At 51.9% G+C, this 24,324-nt stretch overlaps 1 protein-coding gene across 1 annotated transcript in view; it reads left to right on the top strand.

Moving 5' to 3' along the window:
* The first annotated feature begins 853 nt into the window (after positions 1-853).
* CASZ1 (castor zinc finger 1) overlaps positions 854-24,324 on the top strand; it is a 154,931-nt gene continuing 131,460 nt past the window's right edge. Inside the window, exon 1 of the mRNA XM_081489424.1 lies at positions 854-1,004. The gene's annotated coding sequence lies outside the window, so the exon portion shown is untranslated. The remainder of the gene's footprint in view (positions 1,005-24,324) is intronic.

The raw sequence follows: 24,324 nt of genomic DNA, 5'->3' as shown, positions 1-24,324 counted from the left end.
AGGTACAGTGACTAGCTCAGTCCTGGCATGGGGATGGTCTGGCTGTGAAAGGCAGGACCAGAGCTACCGCTGCTGACTTTGAGACTCAGCCTGGTGTGGCCACCTCAAACCACCTGGGAGGTGGGCAAGTTTGGCAAAGGGACAAAAGAGGGGTTGATCTCCAATGGAGTATGAAGGTCTCCCTTCAAAGAGGCCTTCTTTATGCCTGGGCAGGGGAAATTAGCTCTCCCAAGATACTCTTTATTTTACTGCCTTGTTTTATTTTCTTCAAGATCCTTTCACTCTCTGAAATAATATTATTCACTTGTTTTAATGTACATTATCTGCAACTCTCTCCCGCCCTTCGCGCTTGGCCCCAGGTTCATTTTCCACTTAGGGATTTATTTCTTGCACAATGGACTGAATGAAAAACTCCCTGGCAAAGAATAAGTGCAAAGCAGGTATCAAACAGTGAGAACATCACATTCTTTTGGGTTCAGCAATTCTAACATCCTAACTTGCAGAACAGAGCTAGTTCTTCAGTGGAAAAGTGGGAAGCAGAGTGGCTCGCGAGATTCAGAACAGGTGGAAAGTAACCCACTCCCGTCCCTCCTCTCTTGTCCCCCCAGCCTCTACTCCACTCAGTCTGGGATGGAGAAGGCTTCTCCAGCCGCAAAAGGGAGACTTGTGCTCAGATGCTGCTCCGCAGGCCGGTCTAGCCGCGCGCGCCAGCAGAGTTCAGCCGAGGCGGTGGGTGGGAAGAAACCGGGAGGGGAAGGTCTGGGGGTGTGAGGGTGGAGCGGAGCCCAGCCCCGCGATCCGGCCCGGGTTTTGCCTGCCACCCACTCGCTCGCTCGGCCGCGGAGAATTCCATAATCACAGCGGGCGAGAGCGGAGACTGGGAGCGAAAAATCCGGGATCCGGCAACTTTGGGCAGCGCATGCGCGCCCGCGGCGCTCCATCCCAAACACACACACATTTTTCCCCCGGACTTGGAAAGTCACCCAAAGCCGCCCCAAGTGCAGGTAAGAGACTCGGCGCTCCCTCCGCCGCGCCCCCCCCGACCCCCTCAGCTCCGCAGCCCTCCCGGGGTGCTTCCCCGCCTCGCCCCCTGTCCGGGTGCAGTCCCCCACCCTCGGGGCTGCCGCTTGCAGCCGGGAGCGGGCGAGCGAGCGAGCGGTCGAGAGAGCCAGCCAGCCAGCCAGCCAGCCTGCGCGCGGCGGCTGCCACCCAACTCCGGCCGTGCGGGAAGCAGGGGGCACGGAGGGCTGGCACCCGGGCGCAGGGCGGCGCGTCGCCCGCCGCGGCCAGGGAATGCCCAACGCGCGATTCCGGGGAAGGAGAGGGCTGCTGCTCCTGGGGGTCACTTATTCCAACTGAGGGGGCGGCGGGGTAGCGGAGAAGAGGGGGAGGCGCCAGGCGCGAGTGCAGGACTTTGCAAATAGGGTGGGGGCGCCCCCCGCGGTGCGGGCTCGGCGGGGGGGGGCAGGTGCTCGCGAATACCCGGTAATCACTCCTTCCCCCTACGCTCCCCCCCCAGCCCCCGAGCTGCAGGGGTTCATGCGCTCTCCGGGGCAGAGAAGGAGGCAGGGGTGAGGGGCGCCTGGGGTGACTTTGCAAGACTTTGTTCAAGGGAAGGGGTGGGTGGGGAGCCCCTCCAACCGACTCTTGTGCCCCGGTACCAGGGTGTAAGTGCTACCGGCAGAGGTAGGCAGTGTTCACTGTGGGGTGCCAAGGGGTGCCTCCTGGTGGGAAAACGAAGGCGAGAGGTTGCTTGGCTCGGGGGGAACGGCGCCCCCGTTTTCATCTGTGCCTGGGAAGTTTGTCTCAAGTGCGCTGCTCCGGGCGAGGCAAGTGGCGCTCCTCACTGCCTCCAACCCCCACCCTAGCCTCCCCGGGTGCAGGGCTGGCATGGCTGGGCACAGGGACCCAGGGCGCCGGCTCAGGGCCGTGTGACTGTCTGCCGGAGCCTGCCTGGGTCCCGGGAAAAGTTCGGGGGAGTTGCCGCGGTTGTTGTGTGCGCTGGGAGAGAAGTTGCGTCCGGGGACTTGGGACGCCGGGCTTGCGGGCCGGTGGGCGGGTGGAGCCGTGCACTCCTAGGGGGCTCGGCCGAGGTGGGCGAGGGTCTGGTGGGGTCTGTACCCCCCAGAGTGGGCTGAGGGTGAACTCGGGGCTCAACAGTTGGGGAAGGGGAGCCCTGAATCCAGGGGCGCATGGCTGAAATAGGCACCAGGAGGAGGACCGAGAATGGTAGCTTGTGGGAATACAGGGGGGCACCGAAGGGGAGAGGGCCGGGCCGCCTGGTCACTTGGGGTCGAGTTTCAGGGCAAAGGACCGCGCGGTGGCTGGCGGAGGAGTGTCGGGGAGCGGGGCTCCAGGGGGCGCACCGGAATGGGGGATCCGGCCGGACCGACAGTCCCGGGGCAGGGGGCCGAGTCGTGCGCCTTGGGTGAGCCGGCCGGGCGGAGCGGCGGCCGGTTTATTTTTACTCGGTGGCATTTGCAGAATGTGCAGCTGATGGCCGTCGGCCGCCAGGAAGTTTTGCTTTCTGTTCTTTCTCTCTTTCCGAAGCCAGCGCGGCCGGGAGCGGGCGGGCTGGGGAGCCGGGCCTGGGAGGGGAGGGGGCGGCCGCTGGGGTGGCAAGGTACGAGGCAGGGGTGCACTGGGGCGGCGGGCGGGGGCTGGCCGGGCGAGGGCGGCGGGCGGGCTCTGGGCCGCTGCAGAGCTTTGGGGCGAATGTCTGTCCCCAGCGTTGGAAGCTCCTCGGCGAGGGGAACAGGTGTATGCGCCGTCAATCACGGCGGGAGGGACACTTTGGGGGCGTAGATTAAGATAATAATAATAGATTTTTCTCTAGGGGGTGGGCGCAGATTCTTCTTCCAAGCCATCCCCGACCCGGGTCCGGAGTTGGGGGAGGAAAGGAGTGCCGAGGGAGTCAGGGGGCCGCTTCACCCTTCCACACAAGTTCCTCCCGACCAGCCTCAGCTTGGGAAGTGGGTCCTGGGTGCGGCGAGGACCTTCTAGTCACGCTGGGGAGGGTGCGGGCGCATGTACGGTGTGTATGACTTGTCCACCAGCGAAGCAGCAACAACACCCCTCCAACGAGCCTGGAGCTCCCCCAAACCCGGCTGGACCAAGGGGTGACTCGGGGTTATGCGTCGCTGCCCCGGCAGAGTCTGAGGCCACGACCCTTAGAGTGTGTGATTGTCCCGCCAACATCCCGTACACTCAGAGATGGGGGCGGCGAGGGGGAAAAGGCCAGGGTAGTCGTAGGGCAAAGTTGGTAAATTTAGGGCGCCTCTAAGCTGGTACAGACGCGCGATGAGAGCGTGCGAGGGGACTGAAAAACAGATCGCCGGGTAAATTGGTGCGCCCCCCGCCCCGCGCCCACCCCACGGCGCGCGCGCGCGCACACACACACACACACACACACACACACACGTCGCCGTCCTAAAGGGAGCTGTCCGGGCTGAGCAGGAGCAGCTGCGCCGGGCGTGGTGAGGGGGGTAGTTGGTCCCCGGGGGCTGCGCCCGGGCTGCGCTCCACGTGCCCAGAGGGGGCGCTGGGCCATTCGGCGCCCGAGCGCAAAGCTCAGGGTTTGCGCCCTGGTGGCGGCAAGGCCGTGCGTCCCGGGCGGGCGTCGTGTCCCGAGCCATCTCCGGCGATTCGCACTGCCTCCGCTGACGCCCAGCCGCTTTCCCACTTCCCAGACTTCGGCATTCTGGCTTTCACCTCACTGGAGCTCTGAGACTCTCTCCAGGGCAAAGTGGGAAACTTTTCCCTTCCCGGCAGCGGCCACCGTCTCTCTCCCCGGAATCCGGCGAATTGGAGAGATTGACACCACCACCCCCATCTTGTTAGCCACCTTAGAGGCGGTTAACGAGAGTTTATGGGGAATATTGTTGAACTTCAGTAATCAGGTTTCCAGCGATCTTATGCCTCCTGTTTAATTTATTAGACTAGTTATTTATTCTGTTGATGATAATCTGTTGCTGGTTTCTATGGAGATGTTAAACTGATCTCTTTCAGAAATCAAACTCCATATGCACTAAAACGTTTAAAGGGGCAGTGCCTCCCTCCTTTTTCCGCCCCCCTGCCTTTTTTTGTTTTGTTTTTTAGACTTTGCACCTTGCAGACACTTTGCGTCTTTCTCTGAGTCTCGGTGCATTTTATTTCCTTCTTACGAAGGAGAAGAGCCCGGAGACTCACGCTTTGTGGCAAGTACTGCTTATTATGGCTAGAAGAAAGCCAAGGCTTTGATCCCTAAGTTGCATCATCATTTAAAACAGATCATTTCACCACCACCCTCTTCTCCTCCATAATATAAGAGCAAAATTCTTTCAAGATCAAAGAATCCAATCTTTAAAAAAAACAACACACTATTGTTAAAAAAAATAGGAAGTCAGTCAAATGTGAACCTCTCCTATATATCTGCTCTCCTTGTGTTTAAAGAATTTTTTAATAAGAAAAACAAAACTTGTAGCTCAGCTAATTTTTTATACTTATTAATAGTTTATCTTGCCCCCCCACACACACTTTTTTTAATTTAAAAAGAAGTTCAAAGTTAGATTTCTCTGCCTGTGGGGGTTGAGGTATATTTGCTTCTCATTTAGATCCTGACCATCTGTTTTTGGAAAACTAGCCTCTGGGAAGAGGGGGAAAGGAGTTTTTACTCAAACTTAATGGAGTACTTTAAAAAAAAAAATACCCAAATATTTTAAAGTCTCCAGTTTTCTATTTTAGGAGAATATCAGTAACCTCTGTCTGGTGTGTGAAAGCATATCAACTTTTTCCCCTTTTCCTCTTCTCCTCTCCTCAGCTATTTTTCTGTAGACTTGTGACTTTGAAGGGAGTGGGTGCGGTGAATTAAGAAAGTAAGGCAGAAAAAAATTATCTTGGTTTGTGACACTCTGAAGAATTGCAAACCCACTCTGAACTCAGATATTTATCACGCTGACAGATATGATACAAAGCGATTGCATTTCCTAATGATCCTCTGGGACTAAGTTGTAGGTAAATCCATTTAATGCATTTTTAATATTAAAGTAAGGCCTGGGTTCCATCTTCTTGGAGGTGAGGGGAGTGGATGTCCCTCTCTGGAGCTGATGCTTTCAGAGTATACTGTTTTGCTTTTTCAACTGGAGCCCCCCACCTCCACTCCTTGATATCTCCACTTACTCTGGGGAGAGTTGAGCCGCACACAGGGCATTTGGCTTTATAAATAATTTTATATCTGGCCAGAAGTTCCAATGCTAAATAAGAGCACACTTTAAAAAAAAAGAAGAAAAAACAAACCTCAGACTCCACCCCTGCTATAGGAAATAAAACAGAGGCAATACTTTTTTTTTTTCTCCTTCTACCATCCTGGTTCTCTTTTATATTATTTTATTTTGGAAGAGGGTGGAGTGGTTGTTACTTCTTAGCTCAGAGGAGAGAGGAGTCATTCCTGTTATTTCCCTCTTTGCTATATTTTAAAAATTTGTTTGATTTGGATTGCAAACAGAACAGGCTTACGGGTAGAAAAGAGCACTGTGGCTTTAAACTCACGAGTTTGCATATTCTCCTTGTATCTTTCCCCTTTGCTAATTATTGTGTTGTTTTCAGAGCAAATATGTCATATCCATGGCGACCGGGCAGGTTTATTGTCTTTCTGAAGCAATAGCTCACATAAGTAATTAATGACTTTCTTTTTTTTCCTCTGGCTTAGGTTAAACAGATCATTCAAGGAAAGTCATATCTCTCTTCTCTCTCTCTCTTTCTCTCGCTCTCTTTTTTAGCCCAGTGACATAAGAACATGAGTTAGAACAAGAAAATACTTTAACTAAGAAGTCAACAGCTTATTTTCCTCCATTTCTTTTAAAAGCTAAAGTGTCAGCTTTCAGACATATGAGGCTGTCATTCTTGCAGTCGAGAGCAGTGCAGTCCACGCCTGGGTTGGAAATTCATCTGAAGGTTGTACAGGAGGGGAAGTCTTGGCATGGGGGGAGTAACCTGAAGGAATTTGCTTTTGAGGTGGGGGGAGGCACTCCAAAATGAGTATTTCTCCTGTATTTAGCAGAATTTAATTACATTGTTTACAGGAAAGAATTAATGAGTTGGTAGTAATGTGCAGGCCCCCCTCACCCCCGCCCCCTTTTCCCAGTCTGGTTAATTGGAAAGATAAAGTTTTTCTTTTTGATTCACCTTGAACTTCAGCTTTCTCCAGTCTTTGTCTCAAGTGGTTTTTCCTGGAAAAGTACCTTTTGGAATCCCCTCTGGTTAGTATTTCCAGAATAATAGCGGGGGGTTATTTTTGTTTTTTTTTCCCTTAGACCTACATACAACTCGAACCTGGTTTCTGCGTCTCAGAAATCAACAGCTATGGTGATTGACTATGACTTGGATTTTTAAACTTTTTTTTTCCTTTTTTGAGGGGGCAGCTTTTGAGGATGTAAAATGATAGAGACAGCACATCTCCTTTCCATAGCTAGTAACAGTATCGGGGAGGGTAGAAGCATGTTTTCCTTTTTTTTTTTTTAAAAAAAGAAATCACCATTTATGTTCCACCCTTTTCAAATGGACCTTTTGCTAATAAGAAGCTTTATGATGTCACCCCGTAACTTTAGAAATATACTAAGTGTCCAACTGATATTCTCCAGCAGCCCCCGCAATAGACAGACACTAATTAGGCACATTTATATGCTATTGCCCCTCTTTTTGAAATTTCACATATAGCCAAGGGTTTGTGTGTGTCCTTAAGAAAGGGGAATGAGATAAAGAGAAAAGCATTTATGTTATACTTCTACTTGGACACAATTAAAAAGGATAGTTCCCACATCTGAAGTAAGTTAAAAAAGGCTGTGAATCAACTGAATGAATCTTGAGGCTTTTGGCATTCACAATAAAAATATAAAGCAGAAGAGAGATTTATTTGGGATCTGGTTTCTGAAGAAGAGAAGAGAAGGCCAGGCAAGTCTGATGCTGAGACTCCAGCGGAGTTGTAATTGAGCCCGTAACCTCTTGATGTCTATATCAGAAAAACAGACACGAGCAGAGGGAACGGAGGAGAGGCAAACAAGCCTTGTAGAGGAGGGAGTGCAGGGGGAGATTCACAGAGAGAGAGAGATTTAATTTATAGACATTTTAAAAACCGTAATTTCATTAGGATCTGTTCTTCCCCTTCTCTGAAGGGCAGCCCGGCAGACCGATAAGCCCGGTCCCTCTGCCCGGATGCATGGTGTGGCCGGGTGGGCAGGAAAGTGGGCATCCTTGTCAGTTTCGAGGGAGCATTGTTTCCTCTCTGCCCACTTTCTGCTGGCCTCCTTATTTTGGAATTTAAAAGTCCCACATGGCCAAAAGTTAGCTGTGGCTGGCTTCTTGCTGTCTGGTGATCTCCCCTGTGGGTGCCATGTCGCTCTGTGAGCGGGTCTGTCTCCTGCTTGGCCTTTGGCATCAACGATGCGTCTTCCTTCTGTCGCCAGGCGGCCCGTGGTTCCAGCCACGGGAGACCACTGGAAAGGGGGGCACCCCTGTCTCTGCCCCTCTCAAGTTCACCAAGTTAAGTTGCCGTGGTTCAGAGGCCATGGTGTCGAGTTGGAGGGGGTTGCTAAAGCCCGTCGTAAATTCTGCAAAAATTAATCAACCGTTTAAGAGCTGCACGTTAACGAGGGTGTGCAGGCAAGCTGGGCCCTTCTCTTCCTACCCCTGTTCAAAGTCCAACAAAGCGAGGGGTGGCCTGGACAGTGGGAAGGGAAGGGGTAATTGTGTGTGTGTGTGTTTTTTAATCTGAATAATTGAGAACTAGAGAGAGGGAAGAAGAGAGAGGGATTTGTTGAATATAAATCCTCAAGTGCCCTTGTTCCATATTGTCGGAATTTTTTTTTTCCCTTTTGGTCTGGATTTGTCCTGTGTGTCTTTGGTGGAAAAGACACGTAGAGAAAGAGAGCAGAGGGGGATGGGGAGAGGGAGAGAGAGAGAAGGATGGAGAAGAGAGAGAGAGAGGGAGACGTGTGGCTCCTTCGAAACTCATTATCATTCTTAATAAGTCTTAAGGAATAAAGGAGAGCATTGAGTGTAAATGCTGGGTAATCCTAACACTTCTCAAGGTGAGAGGAGTCTTGAGGACACAGAGAAAAGAGAGAGCAAAGGAGGGGGTGAGAGGGGCCCAAGCAGCCCCGGGGGAGTGGCAGGTCCAGAGTCTGGGGGACTCTGCAGGGGGCCTGGAGGCTGGGGTGGGGAGCACCCAGAGGAACCCAGAGGAGACAGTTGTCCAAGACGACCCGGGGGAACTCCAGGAGACGGTGACTGGCTAGGACAAGCAGCAGTGGTGTTGGGAACATCTTCCTGGGGTCAGCCCTGCTGTGAGCTCAGGGCCTTTGCACCTTCCTGGGCACTGTCTCCCCAGGCAGCTCGGCCCCCGCCACCCCTGGGCCTCAGGTTCCTGGAGAAGGCCCCAGCCTCCTGCTCTGGCTCCCGTGCATTGTCCGCTCTGGGAGGCAGGAGAGAGAGAGCCACGGCCAGAGCTCAGCTCCGGACACTAGGTGGCTTAGAGCATCTGCGAGGTTTTCCAAGAAGAGCCGCTGCTGGCTTCCTCTCTCCTCCCGGATGGTGGGCTCCACTGTGCCTGTCCTCCGCCGGGTCTGTGGGCAGCCCTGGCTGATAGGGGGGAGGGCCAGTGGGCACGGGCCCAGGGGGCATGGCACAGCTCCCAGGGCCGGCGATCCCAGTGAGCAGCTTCCAGGCGAGGCGAGGAGGAGGCCAGGGGCAGCTCCCATGGGAGGAAGGCCGCCGGTCAGGTCACTTACAGGAGGGCCAGTTGGAGCCCAGCCCTGTGTTCTCTGCCACTTGGGCCTGAGGCACTGCTGAGTCCATGATGGGGGTGGGGTTGGGGGGGGGTCTTGGCTTCTTCCTCTTTTGAGTTCATGTGCACCCCTTTGAGAATGTTCTTAATAAAAAAATTTCATCAGCACAAATACTGCTTTTACTTTGAAGGATTTCACAGATCTTGTAAAGCCAACTAAGGGCCCTCTAGGGTCCCTAGCTCTGGTGGGCTTCTTTCCAATGCTCCAGGACTGTAGGGAGGAAGCGAGCAGTGAGAAGGGCAGTTCTCATGACCACTCCCACCCCTGCTGGCCTCAGTACCTGGAGAGCAGAGCCATGTCAAGCTGTGACACCAGGCCCCCGCAGGTGGACAGGGGCCAATACTCAGGCTCCCATCTGAAGAGCCACACCTGCTTAGGTAGTTTTCCTCCTCCAGGCCAAAGGCTGCCTCCCCCTCATCTGACTGGCATGGTCCAGGATTCCTAGGGTGTTTGAGGAAGGGTCTTAGCCAAAGTGACATCAGAACCATGGATTGTTTTCTCTGGGGACAGAGGTGGGCAGGAAGACACAATACAGGCTTGACTTACTGTAGTCAGGTTTTGTGTGTGTGTGTTTTTAAAACTCTGTTTCTTTTGGAAAGCAACTTCTGGGGAGCATGCAAAAGGGGGTGCGTGGGAGTTAGAGATGAAGGCTGATGACTGAGCTGGTGTGAAGCCCAGAGGGGGAGCAGGACGGATTAATGGCGGGTGGATTCTGCTTTTCTGTGGTTTAAAAGCAGTAATGACCAAATTGCATGCCCTGCGTGTGCCTTGCTGACGAGATTTACCGAAAGGAAGCTGCGCTGCCTCTCTGCTGCTGTTCTCGGGGTGGGTAAGCGCGCGCGCGCACGTGTGTGTATGTGTGTGTGTGTGTGTGTGTGTGTGTGTAAATGAGAAGATGGGGTGGGGGAATTAGCTCTGCCAGGCTGGCACCCTTCCCCAGCACTAATTGCTGGCAGAGTACCCACGGGGGCTGTGCCAGCGTCTCCAGCTCCACCCACCCCCCTTGCCCCCGGGGAGCTCAGCTGTGCAGCTCGCTATGTGAGGGCCATTTCCGGGCCCACTAGTCCTGGAGGCTCCTTTGGGAATTTCAGGGAAATCTGATCCTTGGTTGGAGGTGGGGGTGGCTGGACCATGGGCCAAGCCCCAGCATCCCTGATCTGGGATGAGGGGACAAGGTAAGTCTTGGGTGGTCCAGAGCTCTGCTGAGGTCTAGTTGCAGGCATCAGGAGACCCCATTCCAGTTTTGATTCTGTAGTAAATCACTGTGTGGCCTTGGGCAAGTCATTTGACCTCTCTGAGCCTCAGTTTCCTCTCTTATCAAATGGCTTCTGACACTCTTGCCCTTACAGGGTTCCCCTGATCATGGGCTGGGCTTGTAGCTGTGAAGGTCCTTTGAAATAATTAAGCGTAATGAAGAATTTATCATGGTTGCGTTATCAAGTGCAGGGTGCCCACAATGTCAGAGGAGCCAGTTTTATATAACACGGTATTAGTCTCAAAGGGGACCCCTGTGAATTCCATTCCAGAAAGCCACAAGCCTGGATATTGTGTGGTGCTGGGGTTTCATTTCTGTACCAGGTTGTGATATGGGTCATTTTTTGAGGGGGAGGGTAGATAAGTTGTGTAACTCAGTTTTTAGAAAATGAACAACTAATAAAAAAAAAAAGAAAGAAACTGAACAGTTACATGTATCAATCTGGATGAATCTCAAAAACAATATTAAGCCCAAAAAGCAAGTCATCGAAATCACTGTGAGCTTGGGGCTGAATTGGGGGGTGGTGTTGCTTTTCAGGCAGTATAGGGGAGCCCATTCCAGATGTGTGGTGTGCTTAACTGTGTGGATACATGGATTCATTGAGGAGCTGTGTACACTGTAGAGGATGGATTCTGGAGCAAGCTAGCTGGGGGCCAAAGTCGTGCCTTTACATTGCTTACTTAATTAGCCTGTGCCTCAGTTTTCTTATCTGTAAAATGGGGGTAACAGTCCTTACCTTGTGGGGTTGATATGAGGATTAGATAAGCTAAAATGCGTGAAGTGTTTAGAACAGGCCTGCAAACGCATGAAGTGTTTAGAACAGGCCTGCGTATTCCAGACCCACGTCAGGATGAGTGTACACGTATTTGCTGCACACCAGGGAGCGGATGCCAGGGTGGGGGGAGGTAGCTGTCTATGTATCTGGGGGCCGGGGGCCCTGCTAGGAGTGGGTCACTATGGGGTCAGTTGGAAATTCTGAATTTTGTGTTTTATCTATGGACTGCCTTGGAGTCCTCCTGATGTTTTTTGGTGATGAATCAGAGGGGATGAGAAGTAAGACTGTGCCCACTTTCAGAGTTAGATGCCCCTAGTTGGGCAGGGGTCATTGGTCTCTTTTTTCTGTTGTTGTCAGACTGACCGTTCCTGGAGCTGAGGGGGTGGGATGGGGGGAGGTCCATCGTAGAAGCCGTTGGACATAGGAGGCAAGGGGTTGAATGGGGGGCAGACCCTGGGAACTCACTCAGAGTGCCTGTGGCCTTGGTCTGTGTTCTCGTGGCCCAGGAGCCAAGTGCTGAGTGCCGGAGGCCCCCCAGGGGTCTGCGCGTGCGCAGAGGCTCTGCTGTGGTGGAGACGTGCCGCTGGCAGAGGGTCAAGAGCTGTTGTTGGAGTTGGGCTGAGCCCCGTGTGAACTGTGTTTCTGTCCACTGGGCGGATGAATTCCTCTAATTCTTTGTTTCCACGTCTGTAAAATGGGAGTTGGAATTCCTACCTTGTGAGAATTAGGTGAGAGGAGAGTGATCGTAGCTACTGCGCGCTAAGGATTGACGTCCAGTACCCTTTCATGGACCAGACTTCGCCCAGCTAGCAGCATACAGTAGGGACCCTGGGCTCAAGATCAGGTGATTGACAGGCCAGCCCCTGGCCAAGCCTAAGGTGGGCCCCTGGATGACCTGGAGCTGAGTAGGGTGCAAGAGGGCCTAGCCAGGGGAGCTAGGGCAGGGGCATGATGTGGGTGGAGCCAAGGTTTCCCCTCTCCCCTTCGATGCTCCTGCCTGGAGCCGGGGTTGGGGGGAGCACTCCCCAAGCCTGGGCCAAGGTGGGGAAGGAAGGGCCCAGAGCAGAAATAGAGGAGGCCTGGCAGCAGTGACCTAAGGAGGCAAGGGCATGGGGGCTGTGAAGTGGGGAGCACTGGAGGGTCGAGGGGCACTTATGGAAGATGAAGTGTATGAAACTCCATCGGCCTCTCCCATTTCACTGTGCTATGCCAAAACACCCCGGTTCTTGTTTCACTATCTGAGATCTGGGAGCAGGTTAATTTCCATGACGAACTCCAGGCCACGTGCTCTGAGGATTTATCTAATTAAATTGATGCTTTTTTCTAAGAAAGAAAGAAAGGAGGGGAGGGAGAAAAAGACAGGGAGGAAGGGAGGGAAGGAAGGAGGGAGGAAAAAGAAATAGAGGAACTGAAAGAAGGAAGGAATGAGAGGGAGGGGAGAAGGGCAAGAAGGAAGAAAAGAAGGATAAAAAAGAAGGAAGGAAAAGAGGAAGGGAGACAGATAAGCTGGAAGCAGACCAGTGATTTCTGAAAGGCCATGACAGAGTGGAGGAGATGCCTGGTGGTTGGGGCCAGGGCGGGGGGCCTTCCTAGTGGGTCCTGTTTCTGTCTTTGGTTACTTTTTGTGTATTTCTAACATAGCTCTTGGGTTGGGAGGGAAAGGGGTAGCTGGAGGGATTCTGTTCAACACAGTAGCCACCAGCCCATGCAGTAACTTAGATTAAGTTCATCAATGAACTTGCCACATTTTCAAGTACTCTGTAGCAGGCAGTGTCTACTTTGTTGGGCAGCACAGAGAAAGAACACTTTGATCACATAAAATTCTATTGGACTTTATCAGGGTACTTAAAGTACCCTTACATACCCTTACATGTAAGTACTTAGATCTGAGGAAGAGGGATACTCCCCTCAGAGCCTGGGCTAAAGGGATGAACCTTCAACCTTCAAGGGACAGTGATGGAGGTAGGGGATGGGTGGCAGGAATGTACCCACAAGTCAAAGAGGCCTCCCTGTCTGGAGCCAAGGCCTCCATGGTGCTGGGGCTGCCTTCTCTATAGATCCCACGCATGTTTCCTCTCTCTGTCCCGGGGCAGATGAGGCTAACATTCAGCAGAGCAGAGTTAAACTCCTCTCATGTACTGTCTTTGTGACCTGGGCAGGGGTCTTAACTCTCTGAATCTGTGGAATTGGGCTGACAATGGACAGTGCCTGCCTGCCTGGGTCCTTGTGATAGTTAACTGAGCTGGTGAGTATCCGTGCTTAGAGTCTAGTGCTGGGCACATAGCGAGCGAACACTTGAGAAATGGGGACCACTGTTATTATAATCACTATAATTATAAATGTTGGTATTATTTTCATAATGATTATTGAAGAGCTTTTGTGCTGCTAAGTTCTTAGGGACACTCCCCGACCAAATGCTGATTTCTTTTTAATCAACACTTTAATGGAACCCTCCCAGACTTCTTTCTTCTGGGACCCTAATATGAATTCCTTCTTTCCCTCTCTCCCCATCCCTCCTTTTTTTGGGCAAAAGGAAGAGTTGGAACTGCCCCAGAGTTAATTCTCCCAGGCCTTTGTATTTTGAGTTAGACCTCTCTCCACCCCGTCCAACACACATATAAGTATGCTTATATATGTACACACTCACACACACACACACACTCTTCTCCGTGAGTCAAACTACATTTAAAAAAAAGTTTTGGGGGCAAAGTTTGAGGAGCAGATGTGGCTCTGGCAGGGCTGGCTGGGTTGTTTGGGGGTGGAGGTGGGGTCGGCGGCCTCTGGGAGGGACGTGTGTGTTTATTCCTGGACATTGCCCAGTGCCCTGTGTGCTAATGTGAAGCTGAAAAGTCCCCTGCATTGTGCAGGCTCCTTTCCCCGTGAAAAGGCAATTGAGTCAGTGAGTTCCGAATGGATTGGAGCTGACAGTAAATGAGAATTTGGCAGTGGGTAGAAAACAAGCTCCCTCACCCCTACCCCCTACCTAATACACACTCACTCTCAGCCCTCCCTCAACTCCCAATGCTTGTTTGGTTTTGAGAGAGGGTTTGAAAAGAATCATGGTTCTTTTCGGTGTGTACCAACAGTATCAGTAGGGATTCTGCCCCAGACTCCTGCCCCGTCTCCAGGAACAGACTAACCCCCTCCTCCAGGTTGTTGTAACCCCACCCCTCACCCCACTCCCCGTCGCCTCCATGGCTCCGCCAGCGATCCCTAACGAGTTAAGGGCTGAATCAACTCTAGACCCAGCTGTACATTTGACTCTGGGTTCCTGAATGAAGCGATGTGCTGTGCTCAGCACGATTGGAGACTGTCTGCCCCGGGTGGCCCACCCGGCCCCCACCCTGCGGGGCTCCACCGCCTTCCATGGGACCTACGTACTGGCAGCTGGAGAGCTGGTGGCCCATGCTTCAGGGACCTAGTCTGGTGCCTTCCCCAAGGCCAGCCTCCCATCAGGGACGTGTTTTCATTTGAAAGAAAAGGTGCTGCCACCATTTGGAGCTGGCATCATCCCCAGTTTTACAAGGAAAGCGTGCAATTTTGAGGGTCTGTATGTGTCACAGGCCCCCTGTCCCATGTTTTCCCTCTCCACCGTGTCCACATCAGTAAATCAGCCAACGGATATTTACTTGACCTTGGCTCTTGCCCATGGTCCCAGGTCCCTAGAGAGCCAGGGAAGGAAATACCACCATCTTGCAGACGCTCCTCCAGTCACCCCACGTTTGTAAAATGGCTTCCTGACTGTCCTCTCTCGGTGGAGCTTGTGGTGTCTCTCCTCTTCCTGAGGGGGCGAGAAGGCACTCATTCTGGCAGAATTCCAGTCAGCTCTTTGGAGGTATGTGTCTCCCGGTGTCTGGGAAAGCCTCCCAAGGGCCCCTTTATGGAAGAAGCTTGGTGGAGTGTGGCCGCTTTAGCAGCTGAGTTGGGAAAGCAGCCCCCATGCAGAGGCACAGATTCAGATCTCTATTCCCTCATGTATCAGTACTGTGACCTTAGGCTCCTTCCTAACCCTGCGAGCCTCAGTTTCCCCATTTGTAAAATGGGAATAATGCCACCACCTATAGTATGGGGCTGCTGTAAGGATTAAATGAAAGGCTGGTAAGGCGCTTGCCCTGAGGCCTGGGATGTGGTGACAAAAGGGAGCTAATATTGCTCCTATTACTCTTACTATCCATCCTCCCTGTGCATCATCAGGAAGGTGGGAAGGTAGCGGGCTCAGGCCTGTCCCTGTGTCCCGGCTCCTGGACACCCAAGGCCGGGCTGGAGCCCCAGCTCAGAGGCCATGGCCACTGGAGTTTTGCTGAAGCATACATGCCAAACCAGCAGAGCGAACACGTTGGCCCAGTATGGAGCCCTGGAGGGAGCAAGGAGGAGACTTGCCATGGCCAGGGCTGGACTCTCAGAACCCCACCACCACCGAGGTGGCAGCGCCTGAGCTGGCCTGGCCTGGCCTGCCTGGCGTGGGGAGGAGCCGCCTCCCAGATGCTGGCGCCATCTTGCTTCTCTCTTGGCCTCTCCTCCGAGTTGGGAGCGTGGCCCTTGCCCTCCCCCAGGAGCAGGTGGCCTTTGCAGCCTGGCATCCATCCCCGGAGGGTGGCTACCAGCAAGGTGCAAACCCGGGGATTGCCCTGTGTGTCCTCTGGGTCCTCGCACAAGGCCTGTTTGCTCCCAGAGGGGCTCGCCTGGGCCCATCCTGATGGAGAGCCTCAGAGAGGGGCTCGTCCTCTCCTCCCAGAGCCCCCCCGCCCTCACCCGCCAGATGAGTCATGGGAGAGCCAGGACTAGCATCCTGAGGTCTGTGTGCTGGAGCCTCGCTGGTGAGGGGCGAGGGAAGATGGCTTAGAGGATGACGAACCTGGAGGAAATCGAGGAGGGGGCAGGTAAAGCATCCTGCTTTTATCTCCCATGGGCATCAAGCAAGCTGAGTTTGTTTTATTATTTTTTTAATTTATTTTCTATTTATTTATTTTTTGCCGAGTTGGTCTTACATTTTCATTTCATTAAAAGAGGAAGGAAATAGGCATTTACTGAGTGCCAACTACGTGTCAGATGCTGTGACTTTTGTGGGATTGAAGGACACAGGCAGGTAGTGGTCTGATTTCCATGGCACCGATCAGGAAATAAGGCTCAGAGAGGTTCAGTAATTTACCAGAGTTCATCCAGCAGGTAAAAGGAGAGTCAGAGTTTGAATGCAGGTTGATTGGACTCTGAAACACAGGCTCTTCTCCATACACTGGGAAAATATAACCATATTTTAAATGGTTTTTGAAAATACATAAAAGGAAAAAAATCCACCCATCACTAAACTATCATTAACACCACCTCGTTTAGCATTTAGTGTAGTTCCTTGTGTTTTTTTCCCCTTTGGTGACTATATGTATGTGTAATATACATTTTACATAATTATAATCATAGGAGAATATGGTTTGGGTTGAGACCCAGGACAAGATGGGAGGGTCTCCTGAGCTGGGGCCGCTGGGTAGTGATTGATTCTTGGCAAAATGGAAACCTGGTTTTGGCCCAGAGCCATCTTTTTGGTAATGAGGTTCCTGAAGTTGTGTTGGTGAGAGCAGACTGGGTGAACAGGGCGGCAAAAAAGACCCTTGCCTTCCCTCCTGGGTTGTTTTTTACTCAGTTAAGTGGTAGAATTTTCCTTTTAACTCACTTCCTTCTTGCTTTTGACAAATGGGAATATTTGTACCATTTTCCCGAATGACCTCCTCTCCTTGGGGTAATGAGAAAATGAAAGTCCTTGCTAAGTGCTTTGAGATATTCAGATATAAAAATGGAGAGCTGAGTGTTGTCATGGGCCTTTTTGCTGCCAGGGCGCTTTATAAAGAGGAAGTACAGTTTGTGGGGGTGAAGGTCAGCATGGGGATGAAGGCCATTGCTGGAAGCAGCATCTCTCCCGGCACCAGGGCAGGGGAGTCCGTGGCCTTGCACAGGATGGGCAGGGTTTCAGTAGAGTCCTCCTCCTCAACTAGGTACACACTCCAAGTCCAAACCCCCATGGTCAAGGTGATCCGGATCACTCAGGCAAAGCCCCCACCTTGGTTAGAATCAGGTGGATAAATGATTCAATTCAAGGAGAGGTCTCCCCCAGCGCCCTTCTCCCCTTCTCGCCTGGTAGCATCGGCCCGAGAATAGCACGCGGAAGAAATACTGTCACCTAGACACGTAATAATCCTCTGGATGATTTCGAAACATGGAAAAAATGTTTATTATGTGAGTGAAAAAACAAAACAACACGCCGAGGGCCGAGGGTGAAAAATGCCAGGGTAGAAACTATATAAAAATCACAGATGCATAGGGACAAAAGTGATCCTCTAAGATGAAGACGAGAGAGTGAGGGTGATGGGATGACGGTGATTTGTTTTTTATTTCACAACATTTTCTTTAAATGCCCCCCTATGGGGGGTTCCCTGGCGGTCCAGGGGTTAAGCCTTTGCCTTCCAATGCAGGGAGTGGAGGTTCAATCCCTGGTCAGGGAATTAAGATCCCACATGCCTTGTGGCCAAAAAAACCAGAACATAAAACAGAAGCAATACTATAACAAATTCAATAAAGAATTAAAAAAAAAATAAAAAATAAATGCCCCCCTATGATTAAAAACTGACGAAGCCAACGTGTCGGCCTAGTAGGGAGCCCTGGGGAGGGGGTGGGGGCGGGGCAGCGCCAGGCGAGAGGGCGCCTGTACCCACGGCCCCCGCAGGGTGCTGAGCTCATGGCTGTGCCAGCCACAGAAACCTATGAGATCTCCAGAAGCCGAGGCGTATCGGTGACTCAGACCTTCATGTTATGCTGTTCAACAATAGCTTTTGTCCTTTGCCCAAAACCCTAGGCCAGTGTGTTTAAAAAAATTATAAAATTATGAGATAGTTTGTACTTTCCTTACCAGCCTGTGCCAGCTTCGGGTGCTTTATTTATCCAAGGTGGGGAGGCAGGGAAGGCGGGGTGGGGGTGAGGGGCAGACAGAAAGGAAAAGAAAAACAAGGTAGAACTCGGACAAGGCCCAAGAAACGTTTGCGCCTCAACAACAAACTTTCTTTTGTTTTCCCAATGGGGAGAAAAAAAAATGAGGAAAATATGCAGAGGACCAGTTTGAACCAAATAAAACGACTCACATTTTGGGGTGTGGGGTTGCCTCTTGCAGGGGGGTTTTGCCTTTCATTTGTGGAATGTGAAAGCTACTTCATGACACTCATCTCTGGGGTGGGAGTGGTGGGATCCAGGCAGAAAGGGCCGAAGCAAGGACAGCCAGGTTGGCCTCTGGTGAACATTTCACTTGACTGTTCTGGCCACTACTGCCAGCAGCCTTTGCCCTCACTTCCCGTTGGGTTCAAAGAAGGTTCCCACCTCCTGGTGTCCCAGAAGCAACTGTGTGGTAGTGGGACTCAGAATTTCACATGAATCAGGGGTGAAGACAAATTTGCCTTGTACCAGATTGGACTAGAATGTTCTTCCCAGTGTTTATTGGAAGACATTTTAGGAATAAGATTTAGGAAAGACCTTGGGAGGGGAGAGTTGGGAACAGTAGGGAGGTGTGTAGTTGTGTGTGTGAGAGTGTGTGAGTGATTGTATATGTGTGAATGATTCTACGTGTGATTGTATGTGGTTGTATGAATGATTGTATGTGGATGTATATGTGAGATTGATTGTGTGGAGAGATATTGAATGGTTGTATAACTGATTGTATGTGTGGTTGTGATATGATTGTGCATAATTGTGACTGTGTACACAAGTGTCCCCTTTAGTCTTAATCACTTTTTCCCCTGGTTCTAATAGCTAGGCCAAGTAAAATTGGTGGGGGCTTACAACAATTTTTTCCCTTATTACCTTTTCCCTCTACCCCAAACCATCTCTCCTAATGCACCTGTTAGATGGCCTGGACCCTGGGCTGATTAGCAATTCCTTCTTCAAAATTAGTTCAGAGGATTTTGTAGGAATAATGTGGGGCCTTTGGTAGCAGTAAGAGAAGGAGGCTTGTGGGTTAAAAACAAAGTTACAGGGCTTCCCTGGTGGTCCAGTGGTTAAGACTCTGCATTTCCACTTCAGGGGGCATAGGTTCAATCCCTGGTCAGGGAATTAAGATCCCACATGCCTTGAAGCACTGCACAAAAAAAAAAAAAAAATGTAGTCATGGAGGTCTGAGGTGGCGTGGCCTGGAACTCAAGATACCAAGGTCTGAGACCCTGATAAGCATCCCAGCCCTGTTGGCCTCATTTTGGGACTCCCACCAGCCCTCGCAGAGACCATCTCAGAAACAGATTTGCTGTTGAACTTCTGAGGCTCCGTGGGCTTGAATGTGACTTCCTGATCTTTCAGTCACGGGGACCATTCGCAAGAAGGCAGCACAGGGATGGTTGTGATTGTACTCCAGATGAAAAAACTGAGGCCCAGAGAGGGGAGGTACCTTGTCTAAGATCACACAGCTAGTCAGTGACGGATTTGGAACCAGGACTTAGTGCCACTTGGAAACATGGTCATCTCTGTTGATGGCTCAGAGCAGGGATGACCAGTCCCCAAGGACAAGAAGTCCTGCTTTTGTCCGCTTACAGGAAACAAAGGGGCCCTCCTGGTGGCTCAGACACTTTGTGGCTGTATTTGGGGTGACTGGTCTTCTGGTTTTAGGGACTATCTGTCAGGGAAAGTGCTGGATGGTGAGACAGGATGAGGGTGTTCTAGGCTCACCTCCGTCACCCACAAGCAGCCGCTTCCTAAGCTCTCAGTTCTGCTGTCTGTGGATAGAGTAAGAACCTGGACCCTGTGGTTTCCTTGTCCCTTTCTACTTCTGGATGGCTGAGCTTCCTGCCACAATCCAGAGGCCCCAGCTGTGCCATGCAGCAAACCGTCCCCCACAACCTGTCAAACCAGAGATGCCAGTTTTCCCAGGGCTCCCAGGAGCTTGCTGCCTGCCCCTTTCTTGTGCCAGGGACAGCCTTCAGAGGCTCATGAAGCGATGCCCCCAACCCCATGCCCTGTGCACCTGCTTATTGATAACTGCATGTCTGAATGTGCCTCGTGTCAGAGCCCTTTGCTTTGAGTGCTCAGAGGCTGAGATGTGAGAAAATTAAGAGCAGGGGTGCGAAGTGGTACCCTGTGATGAGAGGCAGCTGTGGTGAAAGGGGCAGGCACCGTGCCCGGGGTGAGCGCCATCTGGGCAGGAGGCCTGGCTTCCAGCTGTGGGGGCTCCGGAAGGGCAGAGCCTGGGAGGAATGATTTTGAAGCCACTACTATGGAGATTAAGGGGATGAGAATGTAAATCTCAAGTAAAAAGGTAATTGAATGTAATAGCAAACACTGCTCGCTCTATGTTAATTTTAGCTCTTCCCCTGGATACAAGGCGCTGTATTAGTGTTTTATTACCATTTTGTTTGCACTAATAAAATAGTAAAATTTATTTCAAGGAAGTTGAAGGATGGTTTTACAATGCAAATTTGAAGAAATTGGACTTTTCATTTATGCCTCTGCTATTTTAAACCCTGACGGGTGTAAATTAGCTACAGGGACGGAGCAGATCCCACCAACAGGGACTTGGGAGGCAGGATCCCTGGCAGAGGTTCCAAACTAGCTTAGTGCATAAAGCAGAGAAGGTGAGGGGACACGGGGGCCTGATTGGGTGGGACAGGGTGGTGGGTGAGGGTGTGTCAATCACGAATGACTCTGGTTATAGGCAGGCACGTCATACACCAAGCCTTCAGGGAGACACACGTGGCCTCAATCCTCAGGGCTGTGTCTTTCTTCTCTGCCCTTTGGCTTCCTTCCTGTCTTGACATAGAGCCTCAATTAACCTGCCAAACCCCCAAAGGGAACTGAGCAACTTCTTTCCTCTGTTACTCAAAAAAGAGGGGTAGACCAGATGTCCAGTCCACACACCACACCTTGTAAAAGGGCTGTAGGTTTAGGGGGACCATAGGAGCATGGAAGAAAGATCCTGAGCCTAAAAAAGAGCAGGGGGAAAAGACGCAGGCCAGTCTAGCAAGAGGCTCCCTGGCACATTCCCCTTCTCCATTCTTCCTTCCGACTTGGGCATATTTGAGAAACTTGACAAAAAATGTTTTCAATAAGCCAGTATTTCTTCAAGTTGGACCAAATGGTGGTGTCCATGAACAAAAAAGGCTAGAAGACTGAATTAAAAAAAAAAAATTGAGTGTTTGAATTTTAGGGAACTGGATAATGGCACAGAAAGGTAGAGAAGGGAAGGAAAGGGGTGATGGGAGAGTTCCATTTGGAGCTTTGGGTAAAGAATTCAGGTTGGTTCTTGTTTTATCCAAACCGGTTTGTTTATCTCTGAAAAATTATCAGCAGCAGTGGCCCGAAGCACTGCACTGGGAGACCAGCTTCCAAAGTGTAAGGACCCGAACAAGTGTTCTAATGTCTGGAGAGGTCCACAGCTTGTATTGCCCTGGGTTCTCTGGCTGCCTGCCTGGTGTGGGGGAGACGGTGAGCCGGTGACACTGGTTTCCAGCTCCAACCCTAGGTCTTGCGGGGTTTTTCTCTATGCGTTTTCACTCCCTGTTGGGGAGTGGTGCATCTGTCTCTGTGTGTGTGTGTTTAATGCAAAGATTCAAACTGTTGATATGGGCAAGGCAAGAGTTGAAAACCTGGAGCAGAAATGGCGGTGGAAGACACTTGAAACTTCCCTTGACTGCAGACCTGTGAGCTCTGGGTCTTAGTATCCTGCTCTGGGGCTGCAGAGAACTTGGCACTGGGGCAGGGGAGGGTGGGCACTGGGGCAGGGGAGGGTGGGCACAGGCTCCCAGCCTCCCCTGGTGGCTCTTCTCGGGCCCACAGAATTATGTTTGGAGCGGAGGGGTCTGCGTTCCACATGGTTATGGTTGGAGGAGGAAGGTTTTCCATCTTGGGCTCTTGGATCAAGAGGCCATGGATGGAATTTCTTGGGATCCTGGGGTTTAGAGGATGTGCAGAAGGCAGGGGACCCCAAGCCCAGACCCACAGCAGTCCAGGAAACCTCTTCCTTCCCCTTGCTGGGAACACAGGAGATCCTGTGGTTCTGAGGGGCAGGGGACCCCAAGCCCAGACCCACAGCAGTCCAGGAAACCTCTTCCTTCCCCTTGCTGGGAACACAGGAGATCCTGTGGTTCTGAGGGGGCAGAGAGAGAGGACCAGTGCTGACGGAGGTGGCCAGGGCAGCTTTGAGAGTGTGGCTGGAAGAAGCCAGCCGATGAAAACATTTAAAAGGGGTGAGCCTTTTAGCTTTGGAAATGGTTTCCGATTCTCTGAGAGCAGGGAGAGTGCATCAGGGTTACACTTTGGGTGGATTGCAATCCAAAACTGTAATTACATCTAGGAGCAGACGGAAATGGGAAAAGAGAATTAGTTGTGTGGCCTGCTTGGGCCTGGTGGTGGAGGTGGCAGGCCTGACCTCTGTGCTTGGATCGTAGCAAAGGTGGTTTGCCCAGGAACACCCCAAGGACCAGCCTGGGCCCCTCTTTTCTTCTAGTCTACTCTTCACTCACCCCAAGCCATCTCTGGAGGTCTGAGTCCCCTCTGAGTCGCTCAGAGCTGCCCCCTACCCTCCCAGCTTCTTCTGTCAGCTCTAGACTAGAGTAGAAGAAAGCTCCATTTTGATTGATTTGACAATCTTTTTGGCGTGGGATATATGTGTATGTGGGCTTTCCCGGTGGCTCGGTAGTAAAGAATCCTTCTGCTAATGCAGGAGACATGGGTTCAGTCTTTGGGTCAGAACGATCCCCCGGAGAAAGAAATGACAACCCACTCCAGTATTCTTGCCTGGAAAATCCCATAGACAGAGGAGCCTGGTGAGCTACAAGGCCATGGGGTCGAAAAAGAGTCAGACACAACTGAGCAGCTCAACAATCCAAGCCCATCTGTGTATGTGTGTTGGCGAGAGGGTGACCCTAAAGGATACTAGCAGATTGCTCTCATAGGTGGCCAGTAAGCTCTGGAAGCTAGCCCCCACCAGCTTCTCAGTCCTGGTTGGTTTGGAGGAGCGCGAGGCCTGGATTTCTCCTTTAATTGGGAAAAAGGGCAGCCAGGACTCTTAGGTCTTTGGCCCGCAAGCCTCTAACTCTTTCTCTCATCCCACTCAGCTCCCCTGGGGAGTGACGGTGACATCCCCAAGTATTCTGAACCCCCAGCTCACCTTTCTCTTCTCCCTGCCCCCCTTCCTTGCACCTGTCAGCTGTTTCATTGACTGTCTGGCTTGGCTGCCACCCATCCTATCCTTCCAGGCCAGCTCCTCCCTCCCCCCTCCCCCCAGGCCTATACTCCCTCCCCCCTTCCTGTCTCTGCCCACATCTGTCTCTACCTGCCCGTCGCCAGCACACCTGAGGATCCGAGGCTGCCTAACGGAGTGTGGGGATGGTTCAGGGTGTTTACCAGACAGCCGGGATAAGATATTAAATCCTGTTGCTGTCTTCCCAGGGCCAGGTTCCTCAGATGGTTTTCCAAATTCCTAATCTTGGTGCCCACATCCCTGCCTGGCCCCTGTTTGATGGGTGCCTTCCTTTCCGATTGAAGCTGAACCGAGCAGGATCTGTTGTGAGGTTGGGTCTGGGTTCCCACCGGTGAGTGATGACACGGAGGTCCAGCCCCTTCCTCCCTGGAGGAATGAGGTTCTTCCTTCCTCTCTTCCTTCCTTTCTTTGGGAATCTCAGGGAGCAGGGGCCAGGATTCTGCCTCCAGGTGTTCCAGAGCCTTCTTGAGTGCCCACCTCCCCCACCAGTGTGGTCGTGAGGCAGGGGCAGGTAAATGACAACCTTTCCTGAGCCCAGCATTACAGTTCTTCCTGTTCAGAATAAAAATGGCCAGGGTGGAGTTTTGCCCATGGTACTGAATACCCTGGCTTGCCCCAGAAGAGTGTTTCTCTATGGTGTCTCTGCACTGTTTTTGGAGCACTGAGTAGGAGGCATGCATCTGTCTGGTGTTCAGGTGGACACCCACGCTTATTAAGCTGGCCTAGACTCTGGGGTGACAGGAGGGCTCAGATGAGTCCCTGTGAACAGGGACACGGAGGCCATAAGCAGCTTCCAGGGGTCTTCCCTTGGCTGGGAATTCTGAGTCTTGTCTACCTTTCCTGGGATGGCAGGACTGAACAGAGAACTAGGGGACTCTTCCCCATCCTTAGCCTTCTATCCCAGAAACTAGGCTAAAAGGGGCAGATTAGTTGACTTTCCTGTCCCCTACTCCCTGAGCTGTGAACTCTCTTAGTTCCCAGACCAGGGATTAAATTCACACCCTCTGCCTTGGAAGTGTGGTGTCTTAACCACTGGACCACCAGAGAGGTTGAGAGCTGTGAGCTTTCTACAAGGGGAAGAGCAGGACTCCACACCCATGATGGCGGATCGACCCTCAGGAGGTGCCTGGGACTCACGGATGTGTGCTTTCTCTGTGTGGCCACGCGACCTGGACAGACCTTGCTGGTTTCGGCTTCTATCCTCTGGCTCTGTGTTCCCTCTTCCTCTTCCCTCCTGTGCCCTCTCTCCCCCTTC

This window comes from Giraffa tippelskirchi, chromosome 5 (genome assembly GCF_054371585.1).
Source record: "Giraffa tippelskirchi isolate mGirTip1 chromosome 5, T2T-mGirTip1v1.2.pri, whole genome shotgun sequence".
NCBI lineage: Eukaryota > Metazoa > Chordata > Mammalia > Artiodactyla > Giraffidae > Giraffa > Giraffa tippelskirchi.
The sequence above is the reverse complement of the archived record's forward strand: the minus strand, read 5'-3'. Positions and strand labels throughout refer to the sequence as shown.